The sequence below is a fragment of the Mastigoproctus giganteus genome, chromosome 7, assembly GCF_048544385.1.
Source record: "Mastigoproctus giganteus isolate SK-2022 chromosome 7, ASM4854438v1, whole genome shotgun sequence".
Taxonomy (NCBI): Eukaryota; Metazoa; Arthropoda; class Arachnida; order Uropygi; family Thelyphonidae; genus Mastigoproctus; species Mastigoproctus giganteus.
In genome coordinates, this window is record NC_143581.1 from 98008142 (window position 1) to 98029577 (window position 21436).

Genomic DNA, 21436 nt, shown 5'->3' on the forward strand with positions numbered 1-21436 from the left:
GAGTAGGAGACCGGCCGAATTACTTAACAAGTACAGGTCACTGTTGAAAAAAAGCCGTGATTTGGGGTTGAATTTCAAAGTGTCTGCAATTCTGCCTAGACACGATAGGAGGGAATATATGATGAGAGCCCTGTCAATCAATTCGGCCTTGGAAAGATTGTGCAAGGCTCAAGGGGTAGAATTTTTTTTCAGCCTGGTCTGTACTTGTTAACAGGAGAGACTGCTTCTACAGGGATGGGATACACTTAAATAGAAAGGGTGCAAGAATGTTTGCTGATGCTATCGAGGCAGTGTTAGGTGGGTCGGAAAACTGCTAGATTGGGGGATACAAGGACTAATAGATTAACAGTAGCCACTGGCAGAGGTGAAAGTGATTCTTGCACTGCTTCTATTGGAATGAGCAGCAGCTTGGAAAATAAGATGCAGGATCTTTCAGAGACTGCTGGGAGTCATTGGGGTACAAGTAAACACATGGATTGTGTTAGGGTAGCTAAGAAAAAGAATAGGTGCATGTATACTTGTGTGTACACCAATGCTAGGAGTTTCGTAAATAAATTTGATGAATTTGAGGTATTGCTCAAAGCATCAAAGGCGGATATTGTTGGGATATCAGAGACGTGGTGTCACACAGATATAAGTAATGCAGAACTGGAATTTGGGGAGTACAACATCTACAGAAAGGATAGACAGGATAGAAAGGGAGGAGGTGTTATGCTATTAGTTAAGAAACACATAAAATCCAAGGAAGTGAAGCCAGTCGACATTGTTGGACAGTGCAGTGTTGAGTCAGTTTGGTGTGACATAAGCATTGGGAGATTAAAATTGAGAGTAGGAGTGTGCTATAGGCCTAATGACTCTGAGGAGTATAATAAGGAACTGTACAGGGAAATAGAGTGGGCCAGTAAATCAGAGAGTCTTATAATGGGGGATTTTAATTTCCCAGATATTGACTGGAATTTGTGGGTTGGTCACTCACACACTAGCAAGGCTTTTGTGGATTTATTGGATGATTGTTTTCTAAATCAGCATGTTCGGGAGGCAACTAGAGGGAGCAATACTCTTGATTTGATTATCAGTAGTGATTCTTCATGCATTAAGAATCTGCAGATACAGGAACCACTAGGTGGCAGTGATCACAGTGTGCTGAAGTGGGATTTACTCAAGGAGGTAACTACCATCCGGGGTAAAGGGAAGGGTTATTGCTTTCGTAAAGGCGACTACGATGGTCTGAGACAGTATTTAAATTCTATACAGTGGGACCAACTAATGATGTTACCAACAGCAAACTCAAAATGTGAAGCATTCAAAGAACTTATCTTGGAAGCTACTAGGCTTTACATACCAACTAAGAAATATTGTTCAAGGTTCAGGCCTAAATGGATGTCAGATGAACTAATGAGACATATGGCAGAGAAGAAAAATGCATGGGATACCTATAAATTAACACGTGACACAGAAGTCTATGATAGATATAAGTTGATCTGTAACCAAGTTACAAAGGAGGTTTGGCAAGCGAAGGCAGATTACGAGAAATCTTTGGCAAGGGATGCAAAGAAAAACAGCAAGGAGTTCTTTACTTATGTAAACTCGAGAAGGAAGGGGATGAATCAGATTGGTCCACTTGATATCAATGGTTCAACTGCTGATGATCCTGCTCAGGTAGTTAACAAACTGAATCAATATTTTGCATCTACATTCACACATGAGGAGTTATTCAGGAAGGGTAATGCCATAGATGAAGTAAACACTGGCAGTGAGCTAGATGATATTGTAATAATTGAGAGTAAAGTAGAGTAGAAATTGTTGAATATAAATACAAGAAAGGCACATGGGGTGGATGGGATCTATCCAGTTATATTAAAGGAGGCAGCAAAGAAAGTAAGCAATCCGTTAGCCATAATTATGAGAGCTTCCTTGGACTCAGGGGAGGTACCCACAAACTGGAGATGTGCAAATGTAACCCCAATTCACAAAGGAGAATCAAAGGCTGACACAAGTAATTATAGACCTGTGAGTTTAACTTCTGTTCCAGGAAAATTGGTTTTGTTAAGGGAAGGTCTTGCCTGACCAATTTGATTGGATACTATGATGTAGTCACAAAAGAATTGGATGCAGGGAATAACTTTGATATTATATATTTGGATCGTAGAAAGGCTTTTGATACTGTTGCACATTAGCATTAGCATTAGTAGAGGCATTTGATGCAAGAAAGCAAGCTTATGCAGCATCAGCCAAAAAAAAAAAAAAAAAAACCACTCCCACTTCACCCCTCTGTTCGTTCAAAATACCTGTCCAGCTGAGCCTTAAACTTATTTAGGCTATCAACTTCCACGACAAGGGATGGAAGTCTGTTCCACCAACCAACCACTCGCTGGCTAAAGGCAAATTTCCGCACGTCTATCCTACATCTGTCTTTCCTCAATTTGAATGTATGCCCTCTCAGGTGATTATTCTGAGCGAGAGGAAGAATCCCATCAGCATTGAGCATGCTCAAACCATTCAAGGCTTTATACACCTCTATCGGATCACCTCACTGGTGCCTAGTCTCCAGACACTGTAATTTGCAAATCTTAAGCCTTTCTTCGTAAGAGCACCCCTTTGTTCCATTCACTAATCTTGTTGCCCTTCTCTGTACTCGTTCCAGCAGCTCTACATCCTTCTTGAAATGAGGCCTCCAGGCCTGTATACAGTACTCTAGGTGTGGCCTGACCATTGCCTTATACAAGGGAATAATCACCTCCTTATCCCTGCTAGAAAAATTCCTATATATCATTGACAATACACCATGAGCTACTCTTGCAGCCCGTCTGCACTGCTCAGAGAACTTCATATCTGCCTGCACAACCACCCCCAGGTCCCTTTCATTCTCTACCACTGTCAGTGCAATACCACAGAGTTGATACGTTGCTCTGGGGTTGCTGTTTCCCATGTGTAGTACTTTACATTTGTCAATGTTAAACTTCATTTGCCACCTCTCAGCCCATCTGCTCAACCTTTCCAGATCCTGTTGCAGCAGCATAGTGTCAGTAGTGTCCTTGACAACCCTGCCTACCTTTGTATCGTCTGCAAACTTCGACATTAAGCTTAATATACCATTATCAATATCATTTATGAATACAGAAAACAATAATGGACCCAACACTGAGCCCTGAGGGACTCCACTAATAACATTAGTCCACGACGAGCAGTGTCCATTGATTACCACTCTCTGTCTTCTCCCCCTCAGCCACCCCTTTACCCACAGCAGCAATTTGCCTCCAATGTTACACTGCTCCAATTTGTGCAGCAGTCTTCCATGTGCAACAGTATCAAAAGCCTTTCTAAGATCCAAGTATATAATATCAAAGTTATTCCCTGCATCCAGTTCCTTTGTGACTGCATCATAGTATCCAATCAAATTGGTCAGGCAAGACTTCCCCTTAACAAAACCATGCTGTGTCCTAGCTATAACTGAAGTCTTGTCTAAATGATCCTGCAGTGCTTCTTTAACTAGTGCCTCCATTAATTTTCCTGGAACAGAATTTAAACTCACAGGTCTATAATTGCTTGTGTGAGCTTTTCATCTTCCTTTGTGAATTGGGGTCACATTTGCACATCTCCAGTCTATGGGTACCTCCCCTGAGTCCAAGGAAGCTCTCATGGAAGACTGCTGCACAAATTGGAGCAGTGTGACATTGGAGGCAAGTTGTTGCTATGGATAATGGGGTGGTTGAGTGGGAGAAGACAGAGCGGTAATCAATGGACACTGCTCATCGTGAACTAATGTTATTAGTGGAGTCCTTCAGTGTTGGGTCCATTATTGTTTTCTGTATTTATAAATAATATTGATTATGGTATATCAAGCTTAATGTCCAAGTTTGCAGATGATACAAATGTTGGCAGGGTTGTTAAGGACGCTACTGACAGTGGTAGAGAATGAAAAGGACCTGGGGGGGTAATTGTGCAGGCAAATATGAAGTTCTCTGAGCAGTGCATATGGGCTGGAAGAGTAGCTCATGGTGTCTTATCAATGATATACAGGAATTTTTCTAGCAGGGATAGGGAGGTGATTATTCCCTTGTATAAGGCAATGGTCAGGCCGCACCTTGAGTACTGTATACAGGTCTGGAGGCATCATTTCAAGAAGGATGTAGAGCTGCTGGAACGAGTACAGAGAAGGGCAACAAGGTTGGTGAACGGAACGAAGGGTTGCTCTTAAGAAGAAAGGCTTAAGTTTTGCAAATTACAGTGTCTGGAGACTAGGCACCGGCGAGGTGATCTGATAGAGGTGTACAAAGCCTTGAATGGTTTGAGCATGCTCAATGCTGATGGGATACTGCCTCTTGCTCAGAATAATCACCTGAGAGGGCATAAATTCAAATTCAGGAAAGACAGATGTAGGATAGACGTGCGGAAATTTGCCTTTAGCCAGTGGGTGGTTGGCTGGTGGAATAGACTTCCATCCCTTGTTGTGGAAGTTGATAGCCTAAATAAATTTAAGGCTCAGCTGGACAGGTATTTCGAACGAACGGAGGGGTGAAGTGGAAGGCGTTTTTTTTTTTTTTTTGTTTTGGTTGATGCTGCATAAGCTTGCTTTCTTGCATCATATGCCTCTACTAATGCTAATACCTGGTAAAGATTAATTTTAACAGTTTAAATAATTTTTTAAATCAGTTAATAATTTAGTTATTTAATAATAATTTAATCTACTTACTTAATTTTATTAAATTTTAATCTTATTAATTATTTACTGATTCAAAAAATTATTTAAACTGCCAAAATTTAACTATTACTAGTATTTACTATCATACAGTTTTCTAGCGACAACTGATTAAAATAAATTTATTGAAATAAATAAATAATAAATATATATAAAATACTAAAACAGAGATAAAATATAAAATAAAATAAAAGCATTAAAATACAATATGATAAAAGCATTAAAATACATGGTAGCTTTTGATACGAAGTGCCTCTTCATCAGCTCAGTTGGTGCGTGGTGTACTCCAATATATATTGTCGGTTACAACAGCAAAAGTCAGCTGAGCATGATCATGCATCACAAGTCTGGTCGGTAGAATAGAATTACGTACACGTGATGATCGGCAACGCTCATTGCATGGCAAAACAGTACATTCCATAATGGGGTGCATGTGCACTCTCCTAGTGTGATTCATGGTACTATTACTGCTACCTATGTGCAGTGCCTCAAGCCATGAACACTGGTGTAAATCATGTGAATAGTTCACAATTTCAACATCTCATTGGGGATTGAGATTTTGCTGCTCAACCCAATAATGCTCGGCAACCGTGGAGCATTCAAAATTAGCGGTTCGCAGAGCCACCTCATGATACATAACATCCCCCCTTCACAATCTGGGCACTTAATGTGGTGTATGGAACCACTCCATAGGAAAGGAGGAGAAGGTGTTTTCACCTTAGAAATAAGACTGTAATTTCCTTCCAGAAGATTGCACACATCGTATATGATGGAGACACAAAATCCTAACAGGATGTTCCGATACACCCTGATAATAGGGGAGGTAGGCAGTAGAAATTAATTCATTGATGCTAGGAGGGTTAGATTGCGCAACAAATTTGTGAGTCTGAAGCTCCCATCTGTCTAGAACCTGAGGTGGATAACTGAATTTGAAAGCTCCGCCTTAATTTTGGAAATCTCCAAGTGCCTGTCACTAATCAAACTAGAGTGAATCCAAGCACGGGAGAATAAAGTGCGAGCAGTGCTACGCAAATGACCAGGGGGATGCACAGACTAAATTGGCTCATGGTATAGGGAGAGGCATTAACTTGAGAATGGGGAAGGGATAAAGGCTTAGTTGAATAAAGACGAAAATAGCAATAGAATGAGGACAGTTAGAATGTTCATTTCACCCTTGTATTGCACTACTAGCTCTACGAACGGAAAGAAAGGTAGAAGTAGAAAGGTAAAAAGTATAGAAAAACATACTGAGCTAGCTGGGGTTGTAAAGCCCAACCTTTTAGTAAGGGCTTTGTAAGAGTTAGTATAAAAAGGAGATGAATACCAAATGCTTGTACTGCAGGGAAAAAGCAAGCGAAAAAATATGCAAGTCAAAACAGGTCTAGAAACAAACCAAAAGTATAATAATAAAGGGAACGATACCTAGAGTTTTCAAGTAAGCAGAAGGAAGACGGTGGGAAAATAAAGAATGAATTGTATTGAAATCTTCTAGCTTCTATCTGTTTACAAGTAATTTTAGATAGTTTAGAAGATAAGACAGTACAAAAATAGCTTTAAAAATTTGAGGATGAGCAGGTTATACCCGTTGAACATTTTTGTATGTTTGTACTCTATTGCCAGGGAAATGGGAAATAATTTATACAGAATGGATAGCTGGAATAGGACCAGATTATGTCTGCCTAAGGCAAACGTTGGTGTTGGAGATCAGTTATACAAAAGGTGATATTGTTGTACACATTGGCACTAATGATATTAGGAATAGTAGATGTGAAGATTTAATCTACAGGTGTAGAGCAACTGATTTCAATGCTTCTGCAACTTCTGGAAGCATTCCTCATAGGCTTATTTTGAAATTGCTAATAGTTCCTCATGTTCTGAATAATTTCTTCAGTTCTTGCAAATCTGTTGAAAAAAAGTCATGAGTTACGATTAAATCTGAAAGTGTCTGCAGTTTTGCCCAGACACAATAGGAGGGAATACATGATGAGTTTGTTATCAATCAGTTTGGTCTCGGAGATACTGCAAAGCTCATAGGATAAAACTTTTCTCATCTTGGGCTGTACTTGTTAACAGGAGAGCGTTTTTTAACAGGGATGGGATATATATGAAAAAAAAAAAAAAAATAAATAAAATAATAAATATATATATATATAGATAAATATGAAAAATATTCTTGCACCCCACCCTACCCTTTCTTCAAGCCAGTGATAGGTGGGTTACAGAAACTAATAGTTTTACAGCAGTTGTAGACAAATGTGAAATTGATAATTCCACTACCTCTGTTGAGACACACAACAGACAGGAAAGCAAGGTGTGAGGGATAAATGTACGGCTGGTGAACCTCATGGAGCAAGAAATTTAATAAATACACTTTATTATACAATGAGTGAGAAAATGAATGGTGCTTGTACAAGTCCTTCACAGCCAAGGAACACAGGGATTAATTAAATGGGCTGTGTAATGGTTACTAGGGGCCAAAACAGTTGCACATATACTCGCTTGTATCCTAATGCTAAGAGTATAGTTAAATTTTTGGAATTTTATATATTGATTAGGTCATAAAATTAGGATTTTATAGGGATATCAGAAACACGGTGCCATTCAGGTATAGGGGATGCAGAATTTAAATGTTTGTAGAAGGATAAGAGAAATTTACCTCAATATGATACGTAGAACGAGAAGCACAAACTGTGGACGCATGCTGTTTTGCTCCAGCTTGCATAGAGTCAAGCCCTGGTAAGACAAGTCGCAATCACTGCAAAAATGTTTTATACCAGGTCATTTATTTGTGTTGCGAAAGAGGAAAGGACTGAGCGATTGTTCAGTATAGTGTGTAATATCCATATTGGCCTGGCCACAATTTTAAATTCAGTATCTTTAAAGAATCTGTTAAGCTGTTTGTGCTACTGTTCAATGTATGGGACAGAAATAAAGTATTTTTTGATGTTCCTATTGTTGGTTGGTGTAGTTTTTTTGTATGCTATCCTTAGCTTGTACCTTAATTTGGTTTATTGTAGCAAGGGGGTAATCCCTGTTTAAGAATCTGCTGGTTAATATCTGTATTTCTGAGTCTAAAGCAATGATGGAACCTGCTTTAGACTCAGAAATAAAGATATTAACCAGCAGACATTACGACAAATAATGTCTATTTAAGATTTCGACTAACACATATGCCACGTTATTCCTATTCTGTGATCAAGACATATGGTCGAAAAGCCCTGTCAACTTCGGGAGGGAAAATCGTTTTTCAAAATTTATGTTCATTTTTTTTTAAATTGATTTTATTATTGTAATCATTTTGTGTTAATTTTATATTTGTTTTAATTTCTGGAGAGTGTCATACGGAAGGTTCTACATATCATATTGAGGTAAATTTCTCTCTTTCTGCAAATACTGAAATACAACATAGAACGTATTGAGCATCATATCTCTGCTTTATACTAAAAGAATTTAAATGTTGAGAGTACATTTACAGAAAGGACAGACAAGATGGGGGGTGGGGGTGGAAGAAGCACATAGATTGAGACAGTGCACCTGTGGTTGATATAGGTGGACAGTATAATGTTTAGTCAGTTTTGTGACATAAGCACTGGAAAAACAAAAATGAGAGTATAGGCATGTTATAGGCCATGAAGAGATATATAGACAAATAGTGAGAGCCAGTAAATCAGAATATCTTATAATGGGGTACTTTTACTTTCTAGATATTAATTGAAACTTCTAGGCTAGTCATCCGTACAGTAGCAGAACATTTCAGGATTTATTAGATGACTGCTTTTTACCCCAGCATGTTAGAAAGGTACCAAGGGAAAAACAGCACTTTTGAGATAGTTATTAACAGTAACTCTCCATTCAGCCTACTTCATTTCACCTACTTATAGGTGGTAGATGACTCTCATCAACCGGTGCAATACCACCACTTTGCTTATTGGAGGCTTGAAGTGGTGGAACCCATGTTTAGTCTCTAGAGCTAAGTTCCGGTCAACCCTTCCCTACCTCTTCCATCATGCAGTATGATTGATGACTTTTGAGGTTATGATGAACATCGTGGCGAGATCCAATATTCCTTACATTTCGAGAGTACAGTTCTAAAACGGTGTTCGCAGTTAGTACACTGGACTGAACCTATTGGTAACTCTCTAGGAGGCTTCCGGATCAGCTAGTGTATAATCTTGCTAACTCTACTCTGCCAGATAGTGAGTGGAGGGAGTCCGAGTAGTGTGTATGTGGGGAGCATTGTCGAGGCCACATTATGTCAAGGATCTGGGTATATTCTTACCATGTGTACGCCATATCCAAAAATTTCGTTACTTCATATATCATGTCCCACCCACTTTTTTTCTTACTATTGAATACACCATGAATTGTCAAACTAATAGAGCAAGCTTATCTGTGAAAAGATCTAAACCTCCCAAGCACTTCCTAATTCATTACATAAATATACATGGTCTCAATTCTAATCTCAACAGTGTCCGTTTCCATTTGCAGCCTGCCAAACCCCATGTACTTTTTCTGACAGAATCTCAGTTATCGGTTGATTCAACTACTGCTCATCTGAGATGCCCAAATTATTCGCTGTATGATTCCTTTCACCTCAAAGGTGGTACTTGTGCATATGTCTGTTCTGATATTCCCTGTCAGAGACTTGGCAATTTGGAATCTCCTCTCTTTGATCTTCTCTGGCTTAAAATCTCGCCACCTCATTGCGTCAAATTCATCTGTTGTCGCTACCTTTCTCCAAACTCCACTAATCAGTAGGAGCTCTTTGACTTCCTCTATTTGCAACTTGACTTTCTCCAGTCCAACTTTACTAACAGTGAGGTAATTTTCCTTGGTGATTTTAATGTTCACAACTCCAGCTGGCTTCCGTTTTCTAGTCACACCGACCCAGCTGAGGCTTTTGCAATTACTAATGACCTTGCACAGATTGTTCATTTACCTGCAAGAATACCGGACAATCCTAATCATACAGCCAACACGCTTGATCTTTTTCTCACAAACAACCCTTCTAAGCACACGGTCGAAGTGAGAGGTCCTTTAGGCACTTCAGATCACAACTTGGTGATTGTCTCTTCTCCAGTGGAGCCTTTATCTCATGGCTGTTCCCAACCTCATGTTGTTTGGCATTACAAGAATGCAAAATGGGATGACCTGCGAGATTTCTTTTCTTCTTTTCCCTGGTCGGATTACTGTTTCAAAACGTCTGATGTCAACGTTTGCTCAGATCGTGTCAGTGAAATTATTATTGCAGGAATGGAATCCTTTATCCCACACTCCACTTTAAAAGCTCGTTCTTTATCTAAACCTTGGTTTTCCAATAAATGTGCTAAAGCTGTTCAAGAGAAGAACGTTGCATATCGTAATTGGCTTGTTTCTAATTCTTCAGTTTCATTTTCTGCCTACACCAAAGCTCTCAACAAATGTAAAGTAGTTATTAATCAGTCCAAACTAGAGTTTGAACAGGCTAAGAGCAGAAATCTTGCTTCTTGCCCTAATGTTAGCTGAGCATTGTGGTCTCTTGCCAAAGCTATTGGCCGCAACTTTTGTCCATCTCTGCTCCCACCTCTGTCCAAACCAGATGGTTCTGTTGTCACTTCAGCCAAGGATAATGCTGACCTGCTAGCATCCCATTTTTCTTTGAGCTCATGTATTAATGATCTTGGTAAAACAACCTCCCACCATTCCCAAAATGCTCCATTCAATGCCTCCTGTGGTCTTCCGGCAAAAGGATGTCAGAAGGATTTTGACGAACCTTGATACTAAGAAAGCTCCAGGTCCCGATAGTATTTCTCCACTTGTTCTCAAAACCTGTGCTCCTAAACTTACTCCTATTCTTTGCAGCCTTTTTTTCACTTTCTTATTTCAAAGGTGTTTTTCCTTCTGCTTGGAAATTTGCTCATATCCAACCAGTTCCTAAAAAGGGTGACAAATCCCTCCCATCCAGTTATCGTCCCATTCCAATTACTTCTACTCTTTCTAAAGTAATGGAGAAATTAATTAACTGCCAACTCTTAAACTACATAGAAACCTTCTATCTGATCAACCATCGCCAGTATGGATTCCATCAGTGTCGATCCACTGGCTTATGTAACCCATTTATGGACTAATTCAATGGAAAGGTTCGGTGAAACACAAGTAGTTGCTCTTGACATCTCAAAGGCTTTCAATTGTGTTTGACCTAATGGTCTTCTAAACAAGCTTCGATCTTATGGTTTGCCAACTGTTTTTAGTAATTGGTTATCCAGTTTTCTCTCTGATTGCTCACTGAGGGTGATGGTAGATGGCTCTCTGTCTTCTAACTTCTCCACTAATGCTGGTGTCCCCCCAAGGTTCAGTTCTTTCCCCCCACTCTTTTCCTTTTGTATATTAATGACCTTCTTCCATCGACTGGAAATCCTATCCATAGTTTTGCCAATGATAGCACATTGCATTCCATTTTTGATTTTGAGAAACCTTTCCCTGCTTAAATTGCTTAAACTTCTCGAATATCTGCTCCCAATTCCTTAAATGCCGATCTCCAGGTAATTCGCCAGTGGTGCAAAGACAACTTAGTTGATTTCAATCCTAAAACTTAGTCTTGTCTTATATCTCGCAAAAAGGATTCTTCGGCTCCTATGGTTATCTTTGGTGACACTCCAATTTCTAGGAAAAATGATATATCTCTTTTGGGGATTAGATTATCCTGACTTCTAATCTCTCTTGGCACAAGCACATTACAAAAAAATGCTTCCTCTGCATCTAAAAAATTTGGTTTTCTCTTTCGCTCTCGGCATTACTTTTCTTCCAAACATCTACTCACTCTTTATAAATCGTAAATCCGCAACTGGGGTGGTGCCCCCAAAACCTCTCTCAGGCTTCTTGATTCCATTCAGAAGAGGGCAGTTAGGTTAATTAATGATTCATCTCTAACAGAGTCTCTGCACTCACTGTCTCATACTGTTTCTGCTGCATGCCTCTTCTACAGATACTTCCATGGGCACTGTTCTTTTGAATTGACTTCTATAATTCCTGCTCTCTCTTTCAAAACAGTCCGAACACGTGCCGCCACCAGCCAACATCCATTTACTGTCCAACTTCAAACTCACAGAACCAACTTTTCATCTTCTTCGTTTATTTATTCATTCAACTGCTGTTTTCTGGAACAACCTTCCTTCATACATATTTCCTGAAAATTACAGTCTACAGAAGTTCAAGTCCAATGTCAACAAATATCTTCTTTCGTCTTCTCAACCTCCAACCCAAGCACGGTACTAAGTACTATAGGTTCCAATACCTCTCGTGTTTGGGGTTTACATAAAAAAAAAAAAAAAAAACCTTGTGATTTATTATGAACTAAAATGATGCTTTGCACTAACTTGTCTGTCTAGTAAATTTCCCATAGTCTGAGGTTTACAGCCCTAAACTCCTTTTTAGTCTTGCTCTTCATTCATTAAAAGTCTGCTGGTAATAATTATTGCATATTGATGTGGAATTTAAATAAAGATATAACTATTGTCAAAGGTAAAGGGAAAGAATTTTTCTTTCATAAAGGTGACTAATAATACTATTAGACAGGTTTCATATTCTTTCAATGAGATCAACTGAAAATGTTTTCAATTGCAAATTCAAGATGGCAAGCGTTGAGGGAAGTAATTGTAGGCATTACTAACTTTTCATACAAACTCAGTTTGTATGAAAAGTTAGTAGTGTTGTCCATTACTGTTGGTTCACTGTTGTCCATTTAGGTTTAAACCATTCAGGTTTAAACCTAAATGGACAACAGTGAACTGACGAGACCATTGACAGAGAAGAAAAATTTATAGAATGATTATTAAGTAAAAATAAATGCACAAGGCATAATACATTACGAATTTAAATTTACTTTTGAACATTCAGTGAAATACACCATTCTTTTTTCATAATGGTGAATTGTCATGAGTGGCATCGATTTGGTTGTATCACACGTTGTGACTACCTTCACAAAGAGTTACCATGCATTGCACTACATTGAATAAGAAATGCTTCACCACTGGAGAAGACTATTGTTACTTATTCTCAGGGGATATCATCACCCAAATGGCACTGTTGTGAAGGTAGTCACAATGTGGGATACAATTGGGTCAATGCCGTTCATTACAATTTGCTGTTTCGAACAAGGAATGGCATTTTTCACTGAATGCTCAAATAGAATTGATTATAAATGATCAGGTGACATAGAAACATACAGCAAATATAAATTAGTCTGCAATCACATCACAAGGGAGTTAAGCAGGCTAAGGCACATTACAAGACATCTTTGGCTAGGAATTTGGCTAGCAAGGAAAGTAGCAAAGAATTCTTTGTTTATATTAACACTAGAAGGAAAATAATGACCCACATTTGTCCACTAGATATGAATGGCATAACTATTGATGATTCTGTTGTGGTTGCTGACAAACTGAATAAATATTTTTAATCTACATTTATGCATGAAGTGTTTAGAGATAGGTAAACCACAAGTATACAAACTTATAACTTGTCAATAAATGATATTGTAATAACTGAAAAAATGGAAGAGAAATAGTTGATGCCAAAAATAAATGCAGCACCTGGAGCTGATGGAATTTTTCCAATTATATTAAAAGGTGTAGCAAAATAGATAAAAAAACTTTAGCTATAAGCATGAGCACATTCTTGGAATCAGGGGAAATTTTTATGGATTGGAGATGTGCAAATGTCTACACTGTTCATAATGGGATATCTGGAGAAAAATAATGGTCAATTATCAAAGAAATAATGCAGATTCATCTTGAATCTGTGTACAGCAATCAGATCATGGAGTCATTAGGAGAAGATCTGCAACAATTGTAAAGCAGTTATTAATCAGTCCAAACTAATTTTGAGCAAGCTAAGGGTAGAAAACTTGCCTCTTGCCCTAATGGTAGCTGAGCATTCTAGTCTCTTGCCAAAGCTGTTGGCTGCAACTTTTGCCCATCTGTGCTCCCACCTCTGTCAAAACCAGATGGTTCTGTTGTCACTTCAGCCAAAGATAAAGCTGACCTGCTAGCATCCCATTTTTCTTCCAACTCGTGTATTAATGATCTTGGTAAAACACCTCCCACCATTCCCAACACACTCCATTCGATGCCTCCTGTGGTCTTCCGTCAGAAGGATTTTGATGAATCTTGATGTTAAGAAAGCTCCAGGTTCTGATGGTATTTCTCCACTTGTTCTCAAAACCTGTGCTCCTGTTCTTTGCTGCCTTTTTTCACTTTCTTATTCCAAAGGCTTCTGCTTGGAAATTTGCTTCTTGTTATGCCATGTGAATAATAGACAGATTCCTCTGTACAGTAACAAACTGCAGAGAGGAATCACACTGATGTCCTGCTACAACAGAAAGAGGCAGATGATTGCAGTTTTTTGGTTATAAGGCTGTTTTCCTGGAAATCTCTTGAGGCCTCACACCCCTAGACTGCACTCTGAATACTGATAAAGTACACTCCTTTGTGATGACTGTTAACCAAAATGGCATGGGTGTGTTCCAGCAGGCTAGTGCACGCTGTTACATTGTTAGTATTGTTCAAGAGTGGTTCACTGAACATGAAAATGACTTTCAGGTGCTATCTTCCCACCCAATTTTATGGATATGTGTCCCATAGAATATATCGACAATCACGTTGAAACATCGTGGACTATTACAGATTTATGGGATACAATCCTGGTGACTTGGAACACATACCTTGTGCAACATTCAGAGGCCTTTTTTGTAGGGGCAAGGTACTGTAGAGTCAGTACCTTGCCCCTACAAAAATTTACTGGCAGTGGTACTGGTGGCAAGAAGAGGACATACCTGCTCTTAGGTAGGTAGGCAGTAGTATTGGCAAATAATGCAAGAAAGTGAACTTATATAACATTAGCCAAAAAAAGAAAAAGCACGCGCACACGCACACACACACACACACACACACACACACACACACACACCGGCCCTGAGTGCCAAACAATTTTCCCCAGAAGATATATAGAGTGATTTTTGACAGTGATTTCGTTTTGTTTAATTTCTAGTGCCATTATTATTATCAGTTCACTGTAAGTGGTTCTGTACTTGACAGATTTTGAGTGAGAACCCAGAAAGGGAAACCACCTTTCATTTCTTTGTATATATTTATTAGCTTTCTCACTAACCAACTAATTTTGCTAGCTACTTGGTCACTAGGTGGCACCGCTTCTGCCTCCATGTGGAGGGGCCGATAACACGGGGGAAAAGTTATCCTCCAGGGCAAAAAGGAGCAACTATGGATATAAATGAATATCCACCTCTAGAGGCTTTAAACTCAAGGCCAGACACATCAATCGATAATGACATGAACCAACCGAAAAGACTCCGGAGGGAAGAACAGTGCCACGACTTGCCAAACTTTTTGTGATACACTCACTATCCACACAGCCTGTAGGCAAGTTATCACCATTTCTAATTCAGAGGTACTTAGAATCCATTGCCGGATTACCAAAAATGGTGAAACGACTGCAATCGGGAGACCTCCTGATCGAAACATCTTCCTCCAAACATTCTGAATGGCTGCTAAAAACAAAGACATTTGGTGGGATGCCAGTATCTGTCACTACCCACAACACCTTAAATTCATCTAAAGGAGTTATCACAGAGTGGGACCTACTTACAGTCTCTGAGGAAGAACTAGTTCAAGAGCTTAGCAGTCAAAAAGTGATCAGTGCCAAACAAATTATGACAAAAAAAGATGGAAACCTTGTTCCTACTAGATCCATCATCTTAACATTTAGCACTCCAAAATTGCTACGCACAGTAAAAGCTGTCTATTTAAATTGCTGAATTCACCCTTACATCCCAAACCTGATTCGTTGCTTTAAATGCCAGAAATATGGGCACTCTCAGCAGGCATTCAGAGGTGATGTCATCTGTCCAATTTGTGGATCAAAAGACCATACACAAACAGATTGTTTGTGCATGGTCAACTCTCACTTGCCCCAACTGCAAAGGAAGCCACCCTGCTTTTTCCAAATTGTGTGAAATGTGGAAAAGTGGAAAGAAAATAAAAAAATACAAATTTGAATTTAACATATCCTGAGGCACACAGACAGATTATGCTGACCATGCCTAGTCAATCATAGGTGACTCACACCTGGAGCTATTCATCAACTGCGGTTCAAACAGATGTGTCAATTCCACCCAGCAATTCTCTTGCTAACTGGGTTAAAGCAACCCTATCAACATCTGGAAAAGACACTCCCAAAACTAAAACCAGTGACGTCACTAACGCTCCAATTAGTATTCCAACTGATACTCCAAAGGTCTCGAGTGACAGAGAAAAAGTGAAAACTGCTAAAGATTCTAAGAAAACCGAAGCATCCACTAACAGTATGGAAGTTTGTTTGTTGTTTGGTTTTTAGGAGCATTAGTAACTAAGGCCATATTGCTCCGGGATATGTGGTGGTCATTCCCTGACCTTTCCGCATCCTCCGTATTTGGTGGTGACGGGCTCGAACCCTGGTCTAATCAAGAAGCATGTGCTACGCACTGCTGCTCCTTCCCACCTAGCTACGGAGGCGCCTAGTATGGAAGTAGATGAAAATCAAGGTTATGAGGAACCCATCTTAGAACTTCATGCCAATGACACAATGGATACTGGATGCCCCACGTTTCCAAAAAAAGACCGGAAGAAATGCCCCGTACAAAAAAAAAACAGTCAGATGAATCTTCCTCAACTAAACCCAAATAATGCAAAACATCATACGATGGAACTGCAGAGGACTAAGAAGCCATTCAGATGGCTTGAAGGATTTACTCATGCAATTTAATCCTGAATGCGTACAGAAAACATTTCTGTTATCGCAAAGCTAGCCAAAATTTTCAAATTATGTCATGTACAGACGAGATAGAATATCAGAATCTCCTGCACATGGAGGCGTAGCTATTCTTATTAATTCCAATACTCCATCAGAGGCTCATCCAGTTACAAACCTCCCTAGAAGCTGTGGCAGCTTGTAATGAAGTTGGCAATTCAGTTACCCTTGTTTCTATTTACATTCTACCATCTCTGCCGTTTCCTCGTTCAGAACTGGAAAATCTCCTCACACAACTCCCAACACCTATTTGCCTTTTCGGTGATTTTAATGGCCACCATTCATTGTGGGGATCCACTACAATGGATGTAAGAGGCAAATTGATTGAGGAGTTTTTGAATAACAATGATCTAAATTTACTGAACACTGGATCTCCCACATACATCCACCTACCTACAGGATCCACTTCTGTAATTGACCTGTCAATTTGCTCACCGTCAATTTTTCTAATCATGACATGGTCGGTGTTAATCGATCATTTTCTGATTATTTGCACATTACAAACAGGGGTAATTATAAATCCAGACCAACGATTCACTTGGAGGTTTAGAAAGGTGAACTGGGATGACTATTCTGCCCAATTATATCTAGACATACTTTATGTTCAAAAACAACCCATTAATGATGTAACTGCATACATAACCAATCAGATTCTGACAGCATCTGATGGAACTATTTCAAAATCCAAGGCGCAGGGGCTCACATCTGGTGAGTATGGGCTTGGCACACCCAGGGTCCTTAGCTGGATATCATCATTTTTCTCTTTTTTGGTGATTCCCTTTTACTTCTGACACTCTCTCTCTCTCTCTCAGGATAATTCAGAATGTTTTTTTTTTTTGGCTGGTGCAGAAAAAGCCTCAAGGCTTCCTTGCACCATATGGCTAATTATAATAATAATTATAATAATAATTCACCAGAATCACTGGTGGGATACAGACTGCCTTCATGCCAAAAAGGAGAAAAACTGTGCGTGGAATAATTTCCAAAAGTATCCTACCACAACTAATAAATAAATAAATAAATTTTCTGTTTATACTCCGGCACGACAACCAAGTCAGTAGAGTTTACAATAAATCGTCAATACAAATATTTATCGTATTTAGTAGTCACGGGCTTGAACCCCGGTGCACTCAAGGAACGCGTGCTATGCACTCTCGCTCCTGACCACTGGGCTACGTCAGGCTAACTTAATCACTTATAAGAGGCTTAAAGCTAAAGCAAGGCAAATTAGATGGATAGCAAAATGTGATTCGTGGATTGCCTTTGCCTCAACCATCACCAAAGACATCGACACCCGGCTCATCTGGAGAAAGATACAGACCCTAAATGGCGGTTTGCTCAACTGCCCTCTTCAATACTTAATTGGAAAGGGAAAGATGTGTCTACTACTGAAGAAGTTGCTAATGCACTAGCAGAATCATTTGCCACGATCTCTGCCTTCTACTTCCTATGCATTAGGGCTTACAATACCGGGATCCCAGTCATTTTTTTCCAGTATTGAAATACCGATATTGATACAAAAAATACCGGTTTTTCGGTACTAATTTAAAAAAAAAAAAATACTTATAATTTAATCACAAGGTTATAAAATCACCTTTATGTGATTATGACATCGTTATCTCTACTAGCAAATGTTCGATAAATCGTCGATAGGACACCACGCAACGCTGCAACCTGTCCACAATTCTCGGACAACTTCATGTCTGACCATATCGTAACTCCCAAGTCCCGTTCCTCCACTACTAACTTTAGTTCAACTCCACCAAGTGTATACATTATTTTGGGGTTGCTGTTCCCCATGTGTAAGACCTTGCATTTTGCTGAATTAAAGCATAGCTGCCACTTTTCTGACCATACCGGAAGTCTGTCTAGGTCACTCTAAAGAAGCTCTGCTTGGCGGCGATCATTAACTACTCTACTGATCTTTACATCATCTGCAAGTTTAGACCACACACCCTCCATCCCTTCATAGATGTCATTTAAGATAATCAAAAACAACAGTGGTCTCAATACTGATCCTTGGGGAACCCCACTTCTTACATTAACCCAATCTGAGGAATAACCATTTTTTTTTTTTTTTATGAAAACCCCAAACACGAAAGGTATCAAAACCTATAGTACTTAGTACCGTGCATGAGTTGAAGGAGAGGTATGGGGGATTTATCACAACCCTTTGCCTGTTGCCCTCAAGCCATTGTGCTATCCCTCTAAGGATTTTCCCTATGATTCCAGCCTGCTCCAACATATAAAGTAACCACTCATGTCGGACTGAGTCAAATACTTTGCTGAAATCCAAATAAACAATGTCGAAATTATTCCCAAAGTCCAGCTCTTTAGTGACCCTGTCAAAATAGCTAACCAGATTAACTAAGCATGATTTTCCCTTTACAAAACCATGCTGTGCATCCTACAGAATTCCATTTCCATCTAAATGATCCTGAATTCCACCCTTGATCATTGCCTCCATGATTTTCCCTACTACTGAAGTTAGACTGGCCAGTTGGTAATTTCCTGTTACACTCCTAGAACCGCCTTTATGTTCCAATTTACACCAATCCAACGGAATCCTCCTGAGTCCAGTGATGCCCTCATAACTAGCCTTAATGGCTTAATGCACTCATTTGCCGCCTCCTTTAAGATTATAAGGTATATGCCATCAACCACAGGAGCCTTACTCGCCTGTAGGCATGAAAGTTCTCATTAAATAATCATTTGAAATTTGAACATCGTTAATTACATTTTTTTCAACTTCACTTCCATAATATCTCATTGACACAAAGGGTTTTTTTATGTAAATATCGAAGCAAAGTAACTGTTGAGTTCATGTGCAACTTCAGCTGTGGTATGTAATACTGTCCCACATCCATTACATAAGGGTCCAATCTGATTTGTCCTTCTGTTCTTTGCATTTATATATGTGAAGAATTCCTTAACTGCACTCTTTGCTCTCTTTATTCCTTAACTGCACTCTTCGCTCTTTCCCAGACTCAGTAAAGATACTATAGTGAAAATTATGCTTCGCTTAATAAACATCTTTCTCCTTCAGAAAATGATGAACATAATTCAACCATGGAAAATCGACATGGAACAGAACATCAGTGTTCCGCAAATTCTTTCCAAAATATGAAATTGTCTGACTCCAATGAGATTTTAAAAGATGAACTTGAGTCTGAAATTAATGAAATACTTAACTATTTTTTGCTAAAAAGGTTCAAAGCCTAGAAAATATAGACTGAGATCATCTACGATTATCTCAGTACCAGAATAGAATCCAAAAGGGGGGTTTTCTGCTGCTGCTAATCAAATATGTACAAAAATTAGATACATTTTAAATGATCATACTATTGATTGCTTATGTTTCTTAAGAGCTCACTTTATTCGGACAGGTAGTGTGGATGCTTAAACATAACTAAACTTTGCAGTAACAATATGTATTTTTTTGTTTTTAGAACTGTATTTTAATGATTTTTTTCAGAATATTTATTATTGCAATAAAAGTTTATTTAAAACACAAATTCAAGTAATTACAGTACTTGTTTTTTTCCTTACTTTATTGCACCTAATTTTCATCATAATTTATTGAGAAAAACGTTTGTTTTTGGAATACCGGTATCCCGGTTTCATAAATTAAAAATACCGAAATACTGGTATTGTAAGCCCTACTATGTATCCACCTTCCAAAACATCAAAGTAGTTGCATAACGGCATAAAATCAACTTCTTCACACACGCTCAATCAACAATCGTACAATCAACCTTTTACATTAGCAGAACTCAAAGAATCATTAAATAGATCATCCAATAGTGCTGCAGGCCCAGATGGTATTCATTACATCAGTGGTTTTCAACTGGAGTGCCATGGCACCTTAGGGTGCTGCAACAACATTCCAGGGGTGCCACGTAATTTGGTTTAAGTTACTTAAACTTATTATTATTTTTTAATTTATATGTTTATTTCATTACAAAAAGGTGTACAGTATCTTTTTGATTTTGTGGTGATCTATAATTGATGTTTACTCTGTACCTCTGTATAAAGAATAAAATTATATACTGTATATATATAATTTGTATTATGAAATGTAATTTTTATAATTATATAATTGTAATAAATATCATATAACATATATATTTTTTAATATTATATATATATATATGTAAAGCTATATATATATATATGTATGTAAAGGTATGTAAAGCTTAGTAGCTTCCAAGATAAGTTCTTTGAATGCTTCCCATTTTGAATTTTCTGTTGGTAACATCAGTTGGTCCCACTGTATAGAATTTAAATACTGGCTCAGACCATCGTAGTCACCTTTACGAAAGCAATAACCTTTCCCTTCACCCCTGATGGTAGTTACCTCTTTGAGTAAATCCCACTTCATCACACTGTGATCACTGCCACCTAGTGGTTCCTTTATCTGCAGATTCTTAATGCATGAACAATCACTACTGATAATCAAATCAAGAGTATTACTCCCTCTAGTTACCTCTCGAACATGCTGATGTAGAAAACAATCATCCAATAAATCCACAAAAGCCTTGCTAGTGTATGAGTGACCAACCCACAAATTCCAGTCAATATCTGGGAAATTAAAATCCCCCATTATAAGACTCTCTGATGTACTGGCCCAATCTATTTCCCTGTACAGTTTCTTATTATACTCATCAGAGTCGTTAGGCCTATAGCACACTCCTACTCTCAATTTTGATCTCCCAATGCTTATGTCACACCAAACTGACTCAACACCGCACTGTCCAGCGATGTCGACTGGCTTCACTTCTTTGGATTTTATGTGTTTCTTAACTAATAGTATAACCCCTCCTCCCTTCCTATTCTGTCTATCCTTTCTGTAGACGTTTGTACTCCCCAAATTCCAGTTCTGCATTCCTTATATCTGTG

General features: G+C 38.7%; 1 protein-coding gene across 1 annotated transcript in view; it reads left to right on the forward strand.

Moving 5' to 3' along the window:
* Nprl3 (GATOR complex protein Nprl3) overlaps nt 1-21436 on the forward strand; it is a 425627-nt gene that overhangs the window by 90103 nt on the left and 314088 nt on the right. The window lies entirely within an intron of this gene.